Source organism: Muntiacus reevesi, chromosome 1, assembly GCF_963930625.1.
Source record: "Muntiacus reevesi chromosome 1, mMunRee1.1, whole genome shotgun sequence".
NCBI lineage: Eukaryota > Metazoa > Chordata > Mammalia > Artiodactyla > Cervidae > Muntiacus > Muntiacus reevesi.
This window is the reverse complement of record NC_089249.1, coordinates 126,860,696-126,884,297: the sequence shown is the minus strand read 5'-3', so window position 1 is coordinate 126,884,297 and position 23,602 is coordinate 126,860,696. Positions and strand designations below refer to the sequence as shown.

The 23,602-nt window shown below is 42.3% G+C and overlaps 1 protein-coding gene across 1 annotated transcript in view; it reads left to right on the top strand.

The window, feature by feature from the left end:
* Positions 1-23,602, top strand: part of GIPC2 (GIPC PDZ domain containing family member 2) — a 95,303-nt gene that overhangs the window by 37,524 nt on the left and 34,177 nt on the right. The gene's annotated exons all lie outside the window — the stretch shown is intronic.

Here is a 23,602-nt window from a genome sequence, read left to right as displayed (position 1 = left end):
AAACTGTAGTTACACATAGAATTGGTATTTAAAGTAGCTATCTAGTCTATTTTAAAGACTTCCTTCAATACTTTTCCTCCACTGGCATTTTGAACTTGGCAGTGTGGAATGGTAGGGAACTGCTTCTGCTTTGGTGTGGCATCTGTACTCGCTTGGTTTTAGCCATGGCAGCTGTGTTCCAACTGTTGTTCAAACCCCCAGGGCCACCTCATCTACAGGAAAATGTGCCAGCCTCTCTCTCTCACTACCCTTAATCACAGCACTATTTTAATGAGCCAAATGATGGCCTAGTGCTCATCAGCGTTAAAATATCTTCAGCAGAATCTTCCTAGGCCTGCCCTCACTCATCCGTGACTCCACCTACCTTATGTTCTTTTGTCTATCACACAACCTAAAGATTCCTTATAGTTTGTTTCCAATGGCTACTTTCTCAGGGCAGTTAATGACAGTGATGGGAGAACGTGACAGGTCTGGGCAGTTATATTTCCGCACCCTTAGCAAGTAAGGGGCAGATCCTAGCCATACGAAATTGAAAACTTTTCTCTGGCTTCCAAGTGATTCTGTGCCATGTAATAGAAATACAGGGTAGGTGGCATTGCTTGTGGGAGACAGAGTTCCAAGAAGATGTCAGAAAAGGATGTCTTATGCCCTTGCTGCTCCCGGAGGGGCCATTCTAGGAACTACTTCTGCAGATACCATGATTCTACATGGTGTAGTATAGCAGCTGAGCTCACTTCCCACAGAGGAAGGTGGGCCAGCACTCAGGTTTCCATCTAGCAGCTCCCCTTTTTTTTCTTTAAAAAAACCTTTTTATTTTGTATTGGAGTATAGCCAGTTTACAATGTTATGATAGTTTCAGGTGGACAGCAAAGGGACTCAGCCATACATATATATGTATCTGTTCTCCTCCAAACTCCTCTCCCATCTGGGCTGCCACATGACATTGAGCAGAGTTCCCTGTGCTAGACAGTAGGACCTTGTGGGCTATCCAGTTTAAATATAGCAGTGTGTACATGTCGATCCCAAGCTCCCTAACTATTTCTCCCCTCCATCCTTTCCCCTGACAATTATAACTTTGTTCTATAAATCTGTTTTTGTTTTGTAACTAACTTCATTTGTAAAATTTCTTTTTAGATTCCACATATAAGGGATGTCATATGATATCTCTCTCTCTCTGTCTGACTTGCTTCACTCAGCGTGACAATTTCTAGGTCCACCTGTGTTGCTGCAGATGACATTATTTCATTCTTTTTAATGGTTGGGTAATATTTCTTTGTATATATGTACCACATCTTCTTTATCCATTCCTCTGTTGATGGACATTTAGGTTACTTCCTTGTCTTGGCTATTGTTAGTAACGTTAGCAGCTCCTTTTGAAATGGCTTTGTTTAGAAACCAGCTTCCCAGACATCATAGCATATGGAATGATAGGACGTAGGCAGTTTGAGATAAATATTATTTGATTTAGGCTGTTTATAAATCTAAATTTTTCTCTTAGAATAATATAGTTTCTTTATTTCTACGGCATAATCTATTTTCCAGAGTTAATCTCTTCCTATTTTCCTTGTCTGCATATGAATTTTGTGGTCCCTGTGTTTTTCGTAGAGAGTTGCTGATACACTTTAAGGTGGATGTTAGGTTGATAATAGTCTTGGATGTTACAGATGTCATTGTATTTAGCTATTCCTGCTCCATGATTAGAATTTTCCTTCAACCTTGAGATACATGTGTAGACAGTTGGTATACTTCACTGCCTTACATGCCTGCAATGGCTGAACCTGGTCTTTGCTTCATGTGAATTCCATGGACAAATTTGAAAAGGACAATGAATAGAGTTTTCCTAAAGAGGTTACGTTATTTTGGCAGCTCACATTCTGGTGATAAAGGTTAAGGTACCTAAAGATTGATTTGGGAAAGTAACAAGGTTTTGTTTTCCAAGGTTTCAAGGGCAGCTTCACTCAATTTAACCCAAATTATATCTGCTGGTCTATATGCCTTTTCCACTTTGTTGATTGACCTCTCTCTCTGGGCTCTAGCCTGGGGTGTTTTAGAGTAGGACTTGCTTCTCTGCCTAGCTTTGAGCCCTTAATTTTGGTGTGTTTCTTTTTGCCCCTTGGATAAAGGCAATTCATTTGTTCCTCATCCTGTGACCTTTTCCCAGCACTTAGCTCTTTGCCAGGAAGGCAGTATACATTAGGAGGTACTTGGGGGACCAGGTTTGGCCCCATTTTCTCCATCCCAATCTTATCTTTTGCTATGTTTCCTTCCTGCCTGTGTTTTCCTAGCATTTTCATTGATTCAAATTTAAAGTTCTTCATGATTATCTGACTCTCTGTGTCATCTTGGATTCCTACCAGGAGAAAGGGCCAGTCTAGGTAAGGCAGAATTTTATAGCTTCAGCCAGATTGACCTGTCATTTCTGGGACTTTACCAAAAGCTGTCAGAAATAGCCACACACTCCAGTATCTTGATGTTTTCCTACCAACTTCCCAACAATTTAGCTTGTGGACTGTGTCCCAAAATCCAGGAGGGAATAATGTAGTTGGCAGCTATGTGCTCACACAGCAGATATGATGAGCACAACTTCTTAACCGTTGATGAGGGACTCCTTGCTGCCCACTCTATTTCCATATTTTACGTTCACCACTACAAACACCCAGCTTCTGGGGCCCATATGTGTGTCCAGATTCTTTGAGAGCTATACAATAAGCAAATGTCAGTTTTGGAGAGACTATCATTTCAGTCTCAGAAACAAAGACAGTTCAATCAAGTCTTGGAAAGGTAGGAACCAAGCCTGTTTCAGGGATGTATGAACCAGGAACCCTTCATGGTAATGGCTTAATTGACTCCTTCCAGTTGTTTCCTATCTTAATGTTACTCCAATTAGGATCCAAATTCCTTGGAGGGGGAATTTATTAGATCATGTGTCTATCTTGATAGTGCAGGCTACTTAACTGACAGATGAACAGTGAAGGGGAGGAAGTTTCTTTTTGGATAGGAAAAGGCAGCTGTCCATGCCTTTAAACCATTTCTTTAAGCTGTTACACTTTGTTTTTTAGGTAGAGAAGTGTTAGTTTTCTCTTGACTTTGATTTTAGCCATGCATGATGCTAAGCGTATGATGATGTCTGAGCATATCAGAATGAGTCTGGAGAGAAAGAGAATATTGTCAACTGGCTTTGGGTGTCCAGTCTTAAGGATTTTATTATTCCACCAAGTGTTGGTTCTGTATAAATGACTGTTTGGTACTGGGCCATCTGGAGACCATGGCAATATGAAGCTCACTTTCAGGGAAGGGCTAAAACTCTTCTTGATGCTGGCCACCAAACTTAGAAGGGGCTTCACTCCATAGATTTGGACTGCACTCCTGGAAGATCCTTCATTTATATATCCCACAAATAATTTGAAAATCTGCTGTGTTCCAGGTACTCTGCTAGGCATAGCAGATACTAAGAAAGAAGACATAACATCTAGCTCCTGCCTTTTGAGGCACTCATAGTTTAGGAGGCTGTTATGAACTGAATCGTTTCCCCCTAATATTTGTATGTTGAAGTCCTAGTCTCCAGTACCTCAGAATGTGATTATATTTGGAGATAGGATCTCTAGTGAGGTGACTAAGTTAAAATGAGGTCATCAGAGTGGCCCCTGGTGCAATATGACTGGTGTATTTATAAGAAGAGGAAATTTGGACATGGAGGCACATAGAGGGAGAATGCCATGTGAACATAAAGACTGCCAAATGCAAGCCAAGCAGATAGACCTCAGAAGAAAGTGACCCTGGTAACAGACTTCTAGCTTCCATAACTGTAAGAAAACAAGTTTTTGTTGTTTAAGCCATGTGGTTCTTCATTGTGATAGTGCTGGGAAACTGATGCAGAGGCCAATGAGCAAAAAAAAAAAAAAAAAAAAAGAAAGGAAAAAAGAAAGAAAATATAGTGCAAGTTCTTTTACTATGGCAGTAGTTCTTGGATTTCCTGACAATATAGAAGGTATAGGTAGGGTATCTTAGCAGTTCTTTGGCCCTGGGCAGATGGCAAGAACATACTGATATGTTTTCATTTAAGAAATAATTGAGTAATTAGCATACAATGGTCTTAGGGTACAAGTTTGCTGGGGTAATAGTCATTGTTTATTGAGAGCCTCCTGTGTGTTCCATTACCACGCTACATAATTGGTATATCCATAAATAAGATCAGTTCTTGCCTTCAAGAAACTCATATTTGGTGGGAAGAGATAGATATGAAAAATTTCAATAAAGGATGTTAGAGGTGATAGAAGATACTGGAGGTCTTAAAGATGGGATACATCAAACCAACCAAGGAGTTTAGGAAAAGCTTCCTGGAGAAGGAATTTGAGCTGAATCTTAAGAGGCTGACTCAGAGAACAAATTAGACAAGGTTGTCCTAGGGAGTAGGACTAGAATAAGCAATGTGCAGAATCACAGAGCAGTGTTGTATTTCTCAGAATATGATGTCTGGGGAGGTGTGATTAGAATAGAGGTTCTAGGTGGTAGTGTGGTAAGAGAAGAAGCTCAAGAGTCAGTGGTGACCAAATTATCCAGGGCCTTATGTATGCAGCTAAAAAGTGGACCGTGGAGAACCACTAGGGTATTAGGCAGTGGAGAACCTTAATGAGACTTGGATTTTAGATAGGTATTTTGGAGACTGTGTCAGAAGGTAGGGCATGATTTAGAGGTCAGGAAATCAATAAAGGCTGTTGTGTTGACATATATACAGAATTTAGAAAGATGGTAACGATAACCCTATATGCAAAACAGAAAAAGAAACACAGAAGTACAGAACAGACTTTTGAACTCCGTGGGAGAAGGTGAGGGTGGGATGTTTCAAAAGAACAGCATGTATATTATCTATGGTGAATCAGATCACTAGCCCAGGTGGGATGCATGAGACGAGTGCTCGGGCCTGGTGCACTGGGAGGACCCAGAGGAGTCGGGTGGAGAGGGAGGTGGGAGGGGGGATCGGGATGGGGAATACGTGTAACTCAATGGCTGATTCGTGTCAATGTATGACAAAACCCACTGAAATGTTGTGAAGTAATTGGCCTCCAACTAATAAAATAAAATTAAAAAAAAAAAATAAATAAAAATAAAAAAGATAAAAAAAAAAAAAAGACTGTTGTGTTGAGAAGAAGAAAGATGAAATCCTGAATTAAGGCAATACCAGCAGGTATGGAGATAAGAAATGGTTCCTTGGAATAGATAGTAGTGTGCTGGAACCATTCATACCCATCTGTTTCAATTCCATGTTCAGTGGCATCCAGTTGGTTGCTTGAAATTGGCCCTGGGTGGGTGTTTACATCATGGAAATAGGCAAGTGCTGCAAGTCAGGGCTTCTTCTTCTTCTTTTTTTTAATCTGGAAGGTTGATTGTACCTACACACTACTGAATGTTTGTTTGTTTGTACCAGGTCATAGTTGCAGCATGCAGGATCTTCCATCTTCATTGTGGCAGTGGGATCTTTAGTTGTAGCATGTGGGATCTAGTTCCCTGACCAGGGATAGAACCCAGGGACCCTGCATGAGAGCACCAGAGAGATTTCCTTACTGAATATGAAGACCGTAGAATTGGTAACCCATTGGATGTAAAGATATAGGAAAAGAAATTGCAAATTGTGACCCACAGATTTGTGGATTGTGTGTTGCCATTCTTTGAGAGGAGAAAAACTGGAAAAGAAAGATTTGGGTGAGGAGACAGGGAAAAGAGATTGTACTTACAGTACAATTGTGAGTCTAAAGAGTTTGAAATCTGTGGGGCAATTCAGTTGGCCATCCGTAAGAGGTAGGTGAGCATTTAGAATTGGGACCTACAGAATGGAGTTTCTGAGTAATTTGAAGCCATGGAAATAAAATCCAGTTACTCAGAGTAATAAGAGAAAAATGCCAAGACCAGAGCTGTGGGGGAACCCTGCATTTAAGGACTAGAAAGTAGAGTCAGTACAGTGAGGAATGGCTGGACATGAAGAAGCCAGTGTCTGACTGTTCTTTACCCAAGCACTCAAGAGCAGGTCACTTGTCCCAAGAACAGATGCGCCACTGCAGTTTTCCTAACTTGTCTGTGGGGCTCTGAGGGAGGAATAATGGCTATTATTATAAAGCATACCCTCAGAATCTCCTCTGCTGGTTTAAATCACTGTTTTCAGCCAGTAGGTCTCAACCACTGTGTTGAGAATGCAAAGTAGAATAGAATTGAAAATTTCATAGAGCTTTGTGCTTAGTAAGGATAAGTATTTTGGTTTCAATGTTTTCATATATGCATATGTGTATTTCAGTTAGGTATGTATTTATGCGTCATGATATAATGTATATGGGATTCCCCGGTGGTTCAGCTGGTAAAGAATTCGCCTGTAATGCAGGAGTCCCCAGTTTGATCCCTGGGTTGGGAAGATCTCCTGGAGAGGGGATAGGCTACCCACTCCAGTATTCTTGGGCTTCCCTGGTGACTCAGACGGTAAAGAATCTGCCTGCAAGGCAGGAGACCTGGGTTCAGTCCCTGGGTTGAGAAGCTCCCCTGGAGGAAGGCATGGCAACCCAATCCAGTATTCTTTCCTGGAGAATCCCCATGGATGGAGGAGCCTGGGGGGCTACAGTCCATGAGACTGCAAAGAGTCAGACATGACTGAGTGATTAAATGCACGTGCATGTGCGCGCGCGCGCACACACACACACACACACACACACACACACACACATAATATGTCTATTTCTTACTTTGTGTCACAGTAGCAACTGGTTTAAATGACTCGCTTGTTAAAACCTTGCAGTTTAATGGGAAATCTTATTCATACCTAACATGGTTTCTCCTGGTCAGCTGCTTTCAGATCCAAATTTTCCTCCTTCTAGCTAGGAGTTGATGGCAGCCTTCCCAGTCCTTATCAAGTAGTGGCTGGAATGTCTCTAGTGGTAATTTTTTTTTTTTTCTTTTTTCTTTTTTTTTTTAGGGCATGGCTCACTTCCTTTCCTCTTTTGCCAGTGAAAAGGAACATGTCTCCACAATGAGCTCAACCCTCCAGAGTCTGCCCTATAAATCTAGGTTTCCCAAGGCTATGAAAATTCATTCTTCCATTTAACTGGCTTTAGGATCAGACTTGCTCAACTAGTTTATTTTTCTATGAGGTCTTTAATAAATGTTATGAGGCTTTGATTCAGTTTTATTTAGATGAGTCTCCACTTCACTTATCCTGGAGAATTTCTTTACTTTGTTATTGTTGCCCTTTATGGAAAGAGGTTTGCCGGAGGAGGTCTGAAACATTTCTGTGAAGTGCTTTGAAAACCAAAAAGGGAGTTGAAAGAATGTTTGCCTCCTAAAGCACTGATAGTCTTTGTTTTGAGGTTAGATTTTGTTACAGATCTCTGGGCTCTGTCTTCTTTTAGAGACCTCATTTCTGTGCTGTGTGCCCATCAGAATAGGATGTTCAGTATGTGAAGTACGTTCGAGTCCTTTGAGTCATTCACAGCTGGAAAACTCGGACCTCATCTTTGTGATCCAGCCTAACGGATGTGTTCATTTTCAAGGACTTAAGTCTACTTGCTATTAAGGGAAACTCTATGACTTTTTAGATAGACACTTCAAACATTTAAAAAATAATTTCTATTATTCATGGTATTTCGAGTGAACATTATTCAAGCAACAGTGCTTTTGGTACTTTTTATGTACTAAGGAATATGTTTGAAGAAGGAAATGGCAACCCACTCCAGTACTCTTGCCTGGAAAATTCCATGGACTGAGGAGCCTGGTAGGTTACAGACCATGGGGTTGCAAAGAGTCAGACATGACTGAGCGACTTCACAGGCAAGGAATATGTTACTAAAGGGACACCAAAGTGTAAGTAGTTAAATCCATAGACTCTGCCACATCTGGGCTGTGTGTTAATATGACATTGGATGGATTAATCTTTCTCTGTGTTGATTTCCTTCCATAAAAATAAAGATCGTAACATCAACAACATTGGACAGTTGTGAGGATTAAATGATTAAACACATGAAAACAATCGTAGTATAGTCCCTGCTGCTTAGAAGTGTTTGATAAAAGTTAGCTGCTAGTATTACTGTTATCTTGAAGGTATAGTCCTTTCTTTAAGGAGTAATTTTATTTTATTTCGAGAACTATTTATTTGGCCGTTCCAGCTCTTGGTTGCAGCACGTGGGATCTTCGATCTTTGTTGCAGTATGTGGAATATTTAGTTGCAGCCTGGGGGATCTAGTTCCCTGACGGGAGATTGAATCTGTGCCCCCTGCATTGGGAGTGTGGAGTCTTAACCACTGGACTGCCAGGGAAGTGAGAAGTAATTTTAGCAACAAAATGAGCCCACGTGAAGCAAGGAAAAAAAGTGGGTGAGTTGGTGATTAGCAAGTGTTTGTTGAGAGCTCTGGCCCTCTTCTGTATCCTGGAAGGACAGATGGTAAATCACATCTCATATCAAATAATGAAATATATCAGTATGTCATTGTCATAGCTGCCATTCACTTTCCTAAGTACTTTCTAAATTGGAAATAATTTAATCCTTACAACCATTCTAAAAGTTTAGGCAATCTGTCCAAGGTTTTAGAGCTGGCTAGTGAGGGAGGGAGGTAGGCTTCTAACCCTGCAATGAGCCTCCAGAACCAGCTCCCTAACACTTGTGGATGAGTCAGCATGTTTTTACTCTCCTCATGGAGCTTGAAATTTACATAAAGAGGCAAATACATTAACAATCAAGTAGTTCTACCACTAGCAGTCATAGCTACCATTTGAAGCAATATGCTATAAAGAATAAGAGTATATTAGAAGTAATATGGTATAATGAATAAGAGCATAGATTCTGAGCCAGACTGCTTGGGTTGAATTCCTACCTCTGCTGCCTACTTCTTATGTGATCTTGGACTACTTACTTATTCCCTTCTATGTCTGTTTGAAGTCAAGTAAAAGTGTTAGTCACTCAGTCTTGTCCAACTCTTTGTGACCTGCCAGGCTCCTCTGTCCATAGAATTTTCCAGGCAAGAATACTGAGTGAGTTGCCATTTCCTTCACCAGGGGATTTTCCTGACTCAGTGATTGAATACGAGTCTCCCGCATTGCAGATGGGTTCTTTTACCCCTGAGCCACTGCGGAAGCCCCTATGTCTGTTTACTTATCCATAAAGTGTCATGGGGGTTGAATGAGTTAATATATGTAAATCACTCACAATAATGCTTGACACACAGTGCTACATAAATGTAAGTCATTGCTACCAGGATTTCTACTATTCTGGCTTGACTTAATCCTTGTGTTGTTCCTATGAGGGTTTTCCAGATAATTAAATTGAGGTTTTGGGCAGTTTAATACCTCCTTGAGATCATTTAGTGCAAGTATGGTACTCCATTCCCGTTTGCTCCTGAGGCTTCTGTTAACATTATGTGTTACTGTCTGTTAGACTGTGGTGGTGATGGTGCTGGTTTAGTCGCTAAGTTGTGTCCAACACTTGCCACTACAGGGACTGTAGCCCACCCGGCTCCGCTATCCATGGGATTTCCCAGGCAAGAGTATTGAAATGGGTTGCCACTTCCTTCTCCAGGGAGTCTTCTCAACCCAGGGATTGAACCTGAGTCTCCTGCATTGCAGTTGGATTCTTTACTGACTGAGCCATGAGAAAAGCCCCTTTCTTAGAATATAATGCAAACCGTATGATCTATATGCTGTAATACAGACTTGAACAAAGCGTAGTTCAGCTGAGAGCTGTTATGTCCATGATTGGGAAGGGTCCTGAGGCTGAGAGTAAGGGAGGCTGGGAGATGTGGTAAGATTGGGAAGGAATTTCCTCAGAAGAATAAGCCACGGGACAGATAGTTTTAGCATGTCCCAACAGTACCAGGGACCAGTGTGCCTGTTGAGTTCAGTAGCTCAGTCACGTCTGATTCTTTGCGACTCCATGGACTGCAGCACACCAGGCTTGCCTGTCCATCACCAACTCCTGTAGCTTACTCAAACTCATGTCCATTGAGTCGGTGATGCCATCCAACCATCTCATCCTCTGTTGTCCCCTTTTCCTCCCCCCTTCAATCTTTCCCAGCACCAGGGTCTTCTCCCATGAGTCAGTTCTTCTCATGAGATGGCCAAAGTGTTGGAGTTTTAGCTTCAGCATCAGTCCTTCCAATGAATATCTAGGACTGATTTCCTTTAGGATGGACTGGTTGGATCTCCTTGCAGTCCAAGGGCCTCTCAAGAGTCTTCTCCAACACCACAGTTCAAAAGCATCAATTCTTTGGCACTCAGCTTTCTTTATAGTCCAACTCTCACATCCATACATGACTACTGGAAAAACCATAGCCTTGACTAGACTGACCTTTGTTGGTGAAGTAATGTCTCTGCTTTTTAATATGCTGCCTAGGTTGGTCATAATTTTTCTTCCAAGAAGCAAACATCTTTTAATTTCATGACTGAAGTCACCATCTGCAGTGATTTTGGAGCCCCCCAAAACAAAGTCTGTCACTGTTTCCATTGTTTCCCCATCTATTTGCCATGAAGTGATGGGACCAGATGCCATGATCTTAGTTTTCTGAATGTTGAGTTTTAAGCCAGCCTTTTCACTCTCCTATTTCACTTTAATCAAGAGGCTCTTTAGTTTTCTTTATTTTCTGCCATAAGGGTGGTGTCATCTGCATATCTGAGGTTATTGATATTTCTCCCAGCAATCTTGATTCCACTTTGTGCTTCACCCAGCCCAGCATTTCTCAAGATGTACTCTGCATATAAGTTAAATAAGCAGGGTGACAATATACAACCTGACGTACTCCTTTCCCGATTTGGAACCGGTCTGTTGTTCCATGTCCAGTTCTAACTGTTGCTTCTTGACCTGCATACAGATTTGTCAGAAGGCAGGTAAGGTGGTCTGGTATTCCCACCTCTTTAAGAATTTTCCACAGTTTGTTGTGATCCACACAGTCAAAGGCTTGGCATAGTCAATAAAGCGGAAGTAGATGTTTTTTCTGGAATTCTCTTGCTTTTTCATTGATCCAGCAGATGTTGGCAATTTGATCTCTGGTTCCTCTGCCTTTTCTAAATCCAGCTTGAACATCTGGAAGTTCACAGTTCACATACTGCTGAAGCCTGGCTTGGAGAATTTTGAGCATTACTTTGCTAGTGTGTGAAACTCCAAGATGGCAGAGTAGAAGGACGTGTGCTCATCTTCTCCTGAGAGTACTCCAAAATTACCAGCATCTCATTCCCATGCAACTCCCCATGAGAGGTGATAGGACTCCTGATAGAGTTGCAAAGTGATTTCAGAGCTATAAAAGCTGTCTCCTTGCAATCTGAGGTTAAAGAGTCTCTGTTCCCTGGGCATGGACACATTGACTTGGACGTTGAGATTCAGGGTAGCATCTGTGTTGGACTGAGCACTGCATCAGCCTTTTGGATCCTGAGAGGGGGAGACTCTAAAGCAGAACCAAGACTTAACTTCTCACCAAGATTATAAAGTGAGGGGCTCCTAGTCAGATTCCATATGGTATTCTTTTCTCCAGAATGGTGGAGCAAAGATTTAAATCCACTGCAGAGATTTAAGTCTGTATAGTCTTAAGGTCTGTATAGTCAAAGCTATGGTTTTTCCAGTAGCCACGTATGGATATGAGTTGGACCATAAAGAAGACTGAGCACTGAAGAATGGATGCTTTCGAACTGTGGTGCTGGAGAAGACTCTTGAGAGTCCCTTGGACTGCAAGATCAGATCAAATCAGTCCATCCTAAAGAAAATAAACCCTGAATATTCATTGGAAGGACTGGTGCTGAAGTTCCAATATTTTGGCCACCTGATTCAAAAAGCCCACTCATTAGAAAAGACCCCGATGCTGGTAAAGACTGAAGGCTAAAGGAAAGAGGGCAACAGAGGATGAGATGGTTGGATGGCATCATCAACTCAATGGACATGAGTTTGAGCAAACTCCAAGAAATAGTGAAAGATGGGGAAGCCTGGAGTGCTGCAGTCAATGGGATCGCAAAGAAATGGACATGACTGAGCAACTGAACTGAACTAAATAAACTGAGAGCTCTCAGAGCAAAGAGCTGGACATGCCTTAGCAACTGAACAATGAAGAAAGGGTAAAGATATTAGTAGGTGAGGAAGACTGTTGAAGAATATTACAGTTGAATTTGGACTTATAAGATGGCAGGGAAAGTACAGACAAAGAAGGAGAGCTTCCTGTGGAAAACAGCTTAGTCTTGGAGGGACTACAGCAAATCAGGCTGCAAAAGCAGCTCCAAGCCATGTTAAGAAGATCTCTGGAAACTAGGTGGGGAACCTGAGCTTGTTGGAGAGGATAACGGGGAATCATTGAGATATTAGAACCAAAGAATGAAATAATGAAATCCTTTGGGGAATTAAGCCTGGAAGAGGAATGTTGGGTGTATTTGATTAGAGGAGGTGCCATGTCAGAGGCTGCTGCAGCAGTCCGGGAGGAAATAATAGGGCCTGGGATTGGAGGCAGCAGTGGGAATTTGACTGAACAATATTGCAGAGGCACAAATGAGGGTTGGAGGTGGGATCATGCTCTTTAGCTAAAAGAGGGAGGAGACAAGGGTTTGGACGAAATAAATGTGACCTCAGGTTTCTATTATCAGAGCTTGTGATAAAAGTGATATTTGGAAATGGGGCAGTTGAATGTAGTAATGGTTTGGGAGAAAGGGAGAGAAGTTAATTTTAGATACATTGCATTTTATGTGACAGTGATGCTCTCATGTATTTTTTTGTCAAAGATTTAAGGTCAAATTTGGGGGCTGGAACATATTGCTTAATCATCTCTTTATGTCCCAGAGTTTGTTCTGCCCTTATATCTAGATAGACCTGGGTTTGGCATTTACCACAAAGATACTACAGGAGAAGATAAATGAGGAGCCAAGTTCTCTTTTGTGGGGTGTGGCGGATGTATTAGATGAATGCTGTGTGTAACTGATAATTGTGTTTTCCATGTAAAGACTCAGCTGGATAAAGTGAAAGTCGCTCAGTCGTGTCCAACTCTTCATGACCCCATGGACTATACTGTTCATCTTCCCAACCCAGAGATCGAACCCAGGTCTCCCGCATAGGAAGTGCATTCTTTACCAGCTGAGCCACAAGGGAAGCCCCCAGTTGGATAAAGACCCAGGCTAAATATTCAGTCTTTTCTACTCTAGCTATAAACTCTCATTAACGAAAACTTATTAAGTGTTCATGTTTTTAATCCATGAAAAGTAAAATTATTATATTCTGTTATAGGAAAAACTCTGTCATGTATTTCCCAGTTCACTTACCCTAAGCAGTGATTGATTTCTTAGAGCTACAACATTTAAGGAACCTTTGGAATTAATGACAACCACAAATAGAAGGTAGCTATCACTTCAGTTGTGTCTGACTCTTGCTGACCTTATGGACTGTAGCTTCCAGCTGCTCTGTCCGTGGGATCCTCCAGGCAAGAATACTGCAGTGGGTTGCCATGCCCTCCTCCAGGGTATCTTCCCGACCCAGGGATCAAACCTGAGTCTCTTACATCTTCTACATTGGCAGACAGCTTCTTTACCACAAGTGCCATCTGGAAAGCCCTCACATATCCAGTGAAAACTATAATTCTCAAAGATATATGTACCCCAATGTTCACCGCAGCATTTTTTACAATAGCCAAGACAGGGAAGCAATGTAAATGTCCATCAACAGAAGAATTCCTAATACACACACACACACACACATATGTATACCGACATAGACACAAACACACACACAAACACACACAATGCAACACTACTCAGTCATTAAAAAAGAATGAATTAATGCCATTGGCAGCAACATGGATAGACCTAGAGATTATCTTATGAAGCAAGTAAGTCAGACAGAGAAAGATACATACCATACCATACCATTTGTATGTGGGATTTAAAATATGACAGAAATGAACTGATCTACAAAACGTAAACTGACTCATAAAGTCAAAGCTGTGCTTGCCGAGGTAGAGGAGGGTGGAAGAGGGATGGAGTGGGAGTTTGGGATTAGCAGACACAAACTATTACAAATAGAATGGATAAACAACTAGGGCCTACTGTACAGTATAGGAAACTAAATTCAACATCTTATGATAAACCATATGGAAAAGAACATGAACAGAATGTGTGTATATGCATAACTCAATCACCTTGCTGTGCAGCAGATATTAACACTATATTTAGATCAAGTATATTTCAATAAAATTTTTAAAAATAAACATGATATTTTAACTCGAAAAAAAAAGTTCTTGGCTGTTTGTAGGCTTAGTAATTAAAATAGCAATAGACAAAGGGGTCAAAACTGATGCTAATATGTGCTATGTCTTCCTTAATATGGTATAACAGTGTGAAGGTAATGTCACATCGGTAAAATTGCTCTTTTTATAATAATGCACATTCTATTAATAACAGTATTTGTATAATGAGAGTTGTTATATAATTGTAGGAAATGGATCTGACAAATTGCACTCAAAATTGTCAGAGTGTGTCTTCAGAAAAAGTTAAGCATAAGCAGTTCTCTTAATGTATAGGAAAATATTTGATAGATTAAGTAAAACGGCAATTACAAAACAGTGTACAGTAATATCCTTTTTTAAACTATATTTAAATATAGAAGAGAAATGACTTGAAGTATATATATATTGTAATGTTAACAGTTACCTCTGGCGGTGGCTTTTGAATGACTTGTTTGTATGCGCCCAGTTGCCTGCGGCTCTTTGCGGCCCCATGGGCTGTAGCCTCCTAGGCTCCTCTGTCCAAGGGATTCTGCAGGCAAGAATACTGCAGTAGGTTGCCACTTCCTACTCCAGGGAATTGTCCCAATCCAGGGATCGAACCCATATCTCGATCTCCTGTGTTGGCCGGCAGATTCTTTACCACTTGGGCCACCTGGAAAGCTTGACTTTTTTCTTTAGGTTTTCTTGTATATTTCACATTTTAAATATAAACCATTCACTTTCATAACCAGAAAACAGTTATTTAAAAAAAAAAAAAAAAAGACTAGGATTCCTAGTCTATGAAGTAGAGAATCAGAATCATTTTGCTTTTAGAGGTTTTATAATTTTTAACTATATACTCTTTTTGGAAAGTTTTCTTTAGTATTATCTTAAGTGGTTCCATGTTACAAATGTGGTAGATTACAGTGTATCGACTTTTTAAATTGGTGGGATTGTTTTTGCAACTACTAAACTTTTTAAAAGTTGGAGGAAAAATATGTGTAATAGACCTCTAATAAAAGTGAACAGTTTTTGAATTCCCATAAAATCATCCTATGGATAAAATAAGTATAGAAGGATGAAAATACTTTAGCCATCCTTTTAAATTCTTTGTACTAATATTAGAATCTAGAGGTTAATAATATTTTTTAATAACAGATATACCCCTCTGGATTAAAATTATCCCAGAGATTCATTCTGTAATTTCAGGGAGTTGTGAAAAATAGGGTTGAGTTTTTCTCAAATGACACCTTATCTAAAAGAGCAAGATGATTTTTGGCGTAGTATTTCCCTTCCGACACTTGTCATGCACCGTTCAGTCTCATCAAAGGAACAGTTAAGTCACTTCCTTTAGCCTGTTTTTGTGGGAGGGTGGGGTGGGGAGGGTTGGGTCACGCATTGCCAGCCCATTGATCCAGTAGCCACCTTGTGTATGTGGCATCCACTTATCTCCTTTTCCTTCTTATCTGCACCAGCACCCTACCAGCTGAATCAAAACAAAAACAACCCCATTGCTATTCTAAAGACATATGAGGAATGCTGGGGAGAGGAAGGACACATAGAAAAAGGGAATGAACAGTTAAAATTTTTAAATTCTGGGGCAAAGCTAGATATGTCAACTATTCAGAGAGAGAAAGAGTGCATGTGTGGTAGGGGTGAAGGTAGAGAGGGGAGCACAGCAGCTCTTTATGGACAGTGCTGTTTGTATGAGTTCAGGCATTGGAAGTTCTTTTTATTTTTTAAAAAATTTTATCTTGCTGTGCTGGGTTTTACTTGCTGCATACAGGATCTAGTTCTTTAACCAGGGCTTGAACCTAGGCCCCCTGCATTGGGAGCGCAGAATCTTAGCCACTGGACCACCAGGGAAGTCATGGAAGGTCTTTTTTAGAAGGATTGCTTCATTGCTCAGACACAATTCTGTATCTGTGAGGTATCTTTCAGCTGGAGACAGTAGAAAACCTCACCAAACTGGCTAATGCAGAAAAGCGAATCTTATAAATCAACCATCCATGAGTGGTTCTGGCATCAACAAAGCTCTGTGTAAGGGCACATACAATGTGATCAGGACCCATTCATTGTCCTTCCTTTCCGTTCTGCCACCTGAAGCATCAGCTTCATCATCTATAGGTCATCTTAAGGTGGCCCACGATGGTGGTCAGCATGGCTGGGACCATGTGCTTTCCTATTCACACAGAACAGAAAGGGAGAGTGTCCTTATCTCAGAATCTCTAGCAACAGTCCTTAGATGTTTTTCTCACTGACCTTTGTTCATGTATCCACCTCTGAAACCATCACTGTGATAGAGAGGATCAATTAGGTTCCACCTGTGTGTCCCATCCCTGAAGCTGGGAGCAACCAGCTGGGAGAATTTCTAGCACCTGGGACATAGTAAATTGATCAGTTTTTTAAAAATCACCTTTATTTTATTTTTTAAAGATTTTTTTTTGGGATGTGGACTGTTCTTTAAAGTCTTTATTGAATGTTACAATATTGCTTTTTTAAAAAAAATAAATTGTCCTTTAAAATTGTATTTGTTTATTTTGGCTGCATCAGGTCTTCGTTGCGGCTCGGGGTGGCTGCTCTCTAGCCATGGTTTCACTCTCCTCATTGTGGTGGCCTCTCTCGTTGTGAAGCGCTGGCTCTAGGCAAGTGGGCTTCAGTAGTTGTGGCTCACTAGCTTAGTTGCTCTGCAGCAGTGGAATCTTCCCAGACCAGGGCTTGAACCCAAGTCCCTTGCACTGGCAGGCAGATTCTTAATCGTTGGACCACCAGGGAAGTCCTGCTTCTGTTTTTTTCTTTTTTTTTTTGGCTGCAAGGCATGTGGGATCTTACGAATGAAGATTGATTCCATACCCCCTTCATTGAAAGGTGAAGTCTTAACCACTAGACTGCCTGAGATGTCCCAATATTACCTTTAAATTGTCTTCCCCAGATGATCCATGTTATTGTCCCTAGATGAATTATAGTATATATATATGTGTATATAGTTATTCCTTTGAAATAAAAGTGTGCTCTAAGACTGGCACTGGTATAAGAAATGGCAAGTAATGCTTCATAATCATATGTAGTGAGAAACTCTATGTCTCGATGAAATTTGAAATTGAAACTGAAAGTTGCTCAGTTGTGTCCGACTCTTTGCGATCCCATGGAGTATAGAGCCCATGGAATTCCCCAGGCCAGAATACTGGAGTGGGTAGCCTTTCCCTTCTCCAGGGGATCTCGCCAACCCATGGGTTGAGCTCAGGTCTCCCGCGTCGCAGGTGGATTCTTTACCAGCTGAGCCACGAGGGAAGCCCAGGTGTCTGAAAAGGAGGGCAGAGAGCTGCAGACCCCAAAGTAAAGTTGTCAACTCAAATTATTATTGTTTCGTAGGCATGTGTCAGTCTCCAGGAGGAACTTAACATTTGATTTTTGATGAGAAATCACCCAACTCTTAAAAGTTGGCTATTAATTTTAAAAGTCTGAAAACACTGTACACTCCACAAACATGCCTGTGGACCACATGCCACTGAGCTACCTGCTGACAGCCTTGGGCCCTAAGAATTATCCTTTGTGCTCACGTCCTTTTCCCCAGCATGAGCCATGCTCAGTAAGCTTCTTAGGTACCCAGTGGGAAAAAATTTCAAGTGATTTATTCCCAAGATGGGTAGAGGGCTGATAAACTGAGAGTCACACAGTTGGGAGGGACTCTAAAACATCAACTGTCCATCGTTTGCTTTTGGAGTCTTGAAACTCAGGGTCTGGGGCACACTGCCTTGTCCTTCCTCCCCTAACCTTGCTGTCTGGGTCTTTGCTTACACATTTTGCCCAGGAAGTTTCTGGCTCGTGAGAGGGAAGCACGGGAGCCCACTTGGACCCTGTGATTAATACAGTGATGTGATGACATCTGTTCTTGTGAATTTGGTTAATGTGAGTCAGTCCCTAAGACTCAGGTCAGCTCTGGGAACACTGGAAAAAAGCCTTTCTGGGCCTGCAATGCTGCAGGTCATTGGCAAATACAACTTGCAAACTCCTGCAAGTCCTGAGTTGCCATCTGGTTGCTGTTTTGTTGCTGTGTAACTCCAGAGCTGGAAATTATAGAAATGCATTAGTGAATCTGGTAAAGTAGCTTAGTTCGCCTACACAGGTGGAGGCGAGGAGGAGGCTGTTTATTTCCTCTTCCAGGAGGGAGTGTTGATGTGTCTGCTCACGTGACCACATGGTGTCGTGTAACTCTAACAAGAGACGTTTTGAATGGGGATTGGGGGGTCCAGTGAGATGGACACTGGAGGGCCCCCATTGCTGAGTGTTCCCCTGAGAGGCTTGGCTTAAATTCAGTTGGGCCACTTTGGAGAATCTGAGTAGAGTAGTGGATCATCTTTTGTTTGTACCCTTCTGTAAATGGAAGGGAGAAAATCATAGTTCTATAGGAGATGGAAGAGGAGACCTTTGTATTTGAAGTGATAGCTTTCTGAACATTCAAAGAGAGACTTCAGCATGTTTCTCATCCTGAGAAAAGTGATGCAAATGGTTTTGTGGGAGAGGGTGTGGGAAGAGCAGCTGGCTCTCTTTCCAGGGTGGATGTGTCAGCAGAAGCAGGTGCGGCAGCCGCCGCCCCCGTGTGAGTCGGCCCATGGGGCCTGGCACCCTTCACCCGGCAGCCCTCTGAACGCGTTAGACCGCATTCTGTGTAGCTGGTGTTCTCAGGGCACATGCAGATGAGGTGTGGCGGTTTAATTGCTAAGTCGTGTCTGACTCTTCTGAACCCATGGACTGTAGCCTGCCAGGCTCCCCTGTCCATGAGGTTTCCCTTCTTCGGGGGATCTTTCTGACCAAGGAACTGAACCCGGGTCTCCTGCCTGGCAGGCGGATTCTTTACTGACTGAGCTACGAGGGAATCCCTACAGATGACGTATTCCTAACTTCACAGAATTTGTAAATGGGGAGCTGTGTTTTAACTCAGTCTCTGATTATGAAGTCCATCTCTTGTTGAGTACAACTGTGTCTGTACCTACCCTCCTCTTATGGACATCAGGGCTCTGAGCCTACTCTGAGCCTACTCTGAATTGTTCTCCAGGCCAACTTAGGCCCTCAAGGGAACAGAACAAAACCTTGTCCTGTGCAAAAGCAGGGGAATGCCCCGCCTCCCCACACACGCCCTGTGTGGGTTGGGGAGCTCAGCTTGGTTTGCTGGTTCTCTGCCTCCAGACAGGGCCTTGACTGATGCCAGCCTCCCTCCTGCCCTGGGGCTCAGGGTGGGACCAGAGACAGACATCTCCCCACCTCCTCTGTTCCCCCGTCTCTCCCTGAGTGTCAGTATATAGCAGGGGCCGGGCTGTTTACTGGTAATGCCAGTTAAAATGGTATCATAAAAAATGACAAGTAGGTATAAGCATTTTATTTAAAACATAAATCTTCATTCTTTTCCTACTCTTCACGTGTAAAAACTCTGAGAGGACACAAATTGGAGTGCTATTAAGTCTTTCTTTAGTAATCAGAACGGTAATGCACATCTATGGGGTCTGTTTCATATCTAAAACCCAGATATGTGAAATGCTGGATGTTTAAAGATATTTTTCTAATCTCCTTGTGTCATCTTGCCCACACCGTTCTTTCCCCCCGCCCAACTCGCCTTTATGAAGTCTTTCCAAATCAGTTAACCTAGTTTGCTTAGTAATAATAACTCTTTTGTTTCACACTTCTTTCATCAGTTCATATAGTTTTAAATTAAATTACATAATTAGAGTAATAGATACGATTGCCACGAAAGGGTTTGGGAGTTGAGACGACTGCTTCCTGGTGATGTCCGTCTCAGCCGTGGGAGCCCGCTGTGCACCCTTGAGGGGTGAGTGCCCTGGGCTCTGGGTGACATGGGGTGGGGGTGGGGAGCCCAGAGTCTAGTGGATCCTTGGAGCTGCAGGCTGATCACCGGGGTCTCCTGTGTGAACTGCATTCCTCTCATTGCTCATCCCCAAGAGAGGCCTTATGCACGTCCATTCAGGAGGAGTGAAATGGGGGATTTAGGGCTTGGCCTGGCTGGTTTGAGAAGCTTAGACGGGCCAGCACCCTACAAGTAAGCCAGATTAACAGCATTTACAAACATTAAAAAAACAAAGCTTTTCTTTCCCCTGCAGGCTAACAGGACCATCCTGCCTGGTTTTATGTATAAACCGGTTGATTTACTTCCCAGAATCAGGATGGTAGAGGAACATGGCTTCTTTCTTCAGCCATAAAAACTGCCTTTCTGGAGGCGAAGCCAGAATGAAAATTTCAGCTTTTGTTTTGGCGCCACCAAGTGGCTGGCTTTGAGATAACACTTTGGAGCAGAAGATGACTTGACAAACATAATGATTAAAAAAAAAAAAAAATCTGGGGTGAACAGGGGCAATGAAACTACTCTGTGATACTGTGATGCTGAATAGATGGCATTATTCATTCTTCCAAACCCACAGGATATGCAGCACCAAGAGTGAACCATGATGTAAACTGAACTTTAGGTGATGTGATGAGTCTGTGGAGTTTCATTGATTGTAACGAATGTACCACTGTGGTGGGGAGTGTTGATCATGGGGAACGTGATGCATATGTTGGGGCAAGACGTGTATGGAAGAGCTCTGTCTTCTCAATTTTTTGTGCACTTAAAGCTGCTTTAAAAAGTTGTTGTTCAGTCACCAAGCCATGTCTGACTCTTTGTGACCCCACGGACTGCAGCACGCCAGGCCTCCCTATCCCTCACCATCTTCTGGTGTTTGCCCAAGTTCATGTCCACTGAGTTGGCAATGCCATTCAACTATCTTATCCTCTGTCACCTTCTTCTCCTTCTGCCCTCAATCTTTCCCAGCATCAGGGTCTTTTCCAATGAGTCAACTCTTCGCATCTGGTGGCCAGATGTATTAGAGCTTCAGCTTCAGGATCAGTCCTTCCAATGAGTATTCAGGGTTGATTTCCCTTATGATTGATTGCTTTGATCTCCTTGCAGTCCAAGGGACTCTCAAGAGTCTTCCTCAGCACCACTGTTTGAAGGCATCAATTCTGTGGCACTCTACCTTCTTTATGGTCCAATTCTCATATCCGTCCATGACTACTGGAAAGACCATGGTTTTAAAAAATAAAACCTATTAGAAAACAATCTTCCATTCTATATCACATTTTCTCTTTTAGCTACTGGTGTTTCAGGTGAGAGCCAGGTGCACAGAGACATAGAGAGGCTGGCTGACTTCTCAAGCCTGGATGACAATCCCTCCGTGAAGTTCCAGCATTCCAGAGCCTGGGTCCTTAGCTTCATACAGCCCAGAAATCTTTAATTTCTTCAGTGTATCCAGACTTGGGCAATTTTCTAGGGTTATATCATGCTTACCAAATTTACAAAAGACTTGTTTATAAGTCAGAACGCCTGTGTATTACTTTGCAATCAGAAATGTGTATATAGCGGCAGACCAAACATAGGTGTTAACTGAGCATTTCCCACCATGCAGGACACTTCCATGGGAAGACAAATTATTTGGAGTACGTTGCTTGGTGAAATCTCAGTGGATGTGTGTAAGGTTGTTTATCTTGGAGGCTAGTATCATTCAGGTTGAGGCTGTCTTGACTGCCATACGTCTGTACATGACTCCAGCCTGGTCAGTGCAGAATTGTGATCAGTGCTGGTGACTGACCTCACCTTTTTCTGTGGGTATTCTGTTGGAAACTCTGTGCTGAGTGAGCATTTTCCTGCTGTTAATTTTCTTCCCTCCGATGGGACACAGTGTGACAGCCAAGGCAGATGCTGTAAACTTGCTGATACAGCTCTAGTCTCCCGAGCATCTGTCAGATCATCGTGACCAGCATGAGCACTGTCAGCTATCATTTAGAGGTTTGGGGTTAGGGGAACTGTCCTCGGTACCACATGATCTTTTTTTTGTGTGTGTGTGGACCATTTTTAAAACCTTTATTGAATTTGTTACAATATTGCTTCTGTTTATGCATTGGCTTTTTGGCTACAAGGCATGTGAGATCTTAGCTCCCCAACCAGGGATTGAACCTGCACCCCTGCATTGTAAGGTGAAGTCTTAACCACTGAACCACAGGGGAAGTCCCTCAATTATTATTTTTAATAATTTCACTCTCAGAGGAAAACTTATGTTTATGCTTTGGTGACTCTGTCCTCAAATACATGTTAAAATTAACATGTAAAATCCTACCCACCTTGGTGTAGATCCCCAATAGTGAAACAGGGCTTGCTAAAGATGGAAATTACCATTGATTATAAGGAAGGATGCATTCGTGCAGACAACCTGATGTCCTTGAGTGCTCTGTACAGATCTCACTACCCGCTCACATACCACAGCCTGCCCTGCAACTCCACATCAGAGCTCAGTTATCTCCTGGGCTGGTTGCTGTGTCTTCCCACCCCCACCTCCAACCTCGCCCCAAACTGCTGCTCCAGAGTCCTCAGTCAAGAGGACCCCGGGGATACCTGCAGGAGCTCAAAACTGGTGGCCTGTGGTTGGAACCTGATCCACAAATCTTTTATTTTTGTCATTGTGTTATTTTAAAGTTTGATTTAATTGCTAAAAGTTAAAAATCTGGCACAAAACTGAGCATTCATTTTCTTTGCAAACAAACAGAAGATCTGTCTGCACAGTGTCTACTTTCTGACAGGGCAGGCAGTCGCTGGTGTGGCCTAGATAGGGTACCTCCTGGGAGTCATCCTCCATTTCCATTCTATCCTTTCACTCATTTATGTTACTGTCTGGTACTAAGGGGGTAACTCTTGATATGTTGGAAAAGCGCAACCGAAATAAAACACACACATAGAAAGAAGCAGCATCCTGTGAACTCTTGTTCCATCATGCTCCCTGTTCTCTGCTGCTTTCTCAGAGGACCTCCTTCCTGGGAACCTGTTCCCAGCCTCCTGAGGACCCTGCCTCTCTCATCCATCCACCTCTGAATGTATTCCTTGTGCTTCCAAGAGGTGTGGTGGTGAAGTGTTGTGGAGAAAGGCATACAGACTTTGGGGTCACAAGACCTGGATTTGAATCCCACCTCCAGCTGCTTCCCTAGTTGCTCAGATAGTGAAGAATCTGCCATCTGCAATGTGAGACCCAGGTTTGATCCCTGGGTAGGAAGATCCCCTGGAGAAGGAAGTGGCAACCCACTCCAGTATTCTTGCCTAGAGAATTTCATGGACAGAAGAGCCTGGTGGGTGTAGTCCAGGGGGTTGAAAAGAGTCAGACATGAATGAATGACTAAAACTTCACTTCTGATCTCTACTGAGTTCAGTTTCCTTTTCTGTAAAGTGATGGCTCTAACTTGCCTCTTAGGTTAGCATGAGAATTAAATGAGATTTTGTAAAGTGTCAATCAGAAGGTAGGTCCTCAAATAATGGTGCCTCCATTCCTGTCTTCTATGAAGACATGACTCTTTCCCTTCTTCATGACCTTGATGAA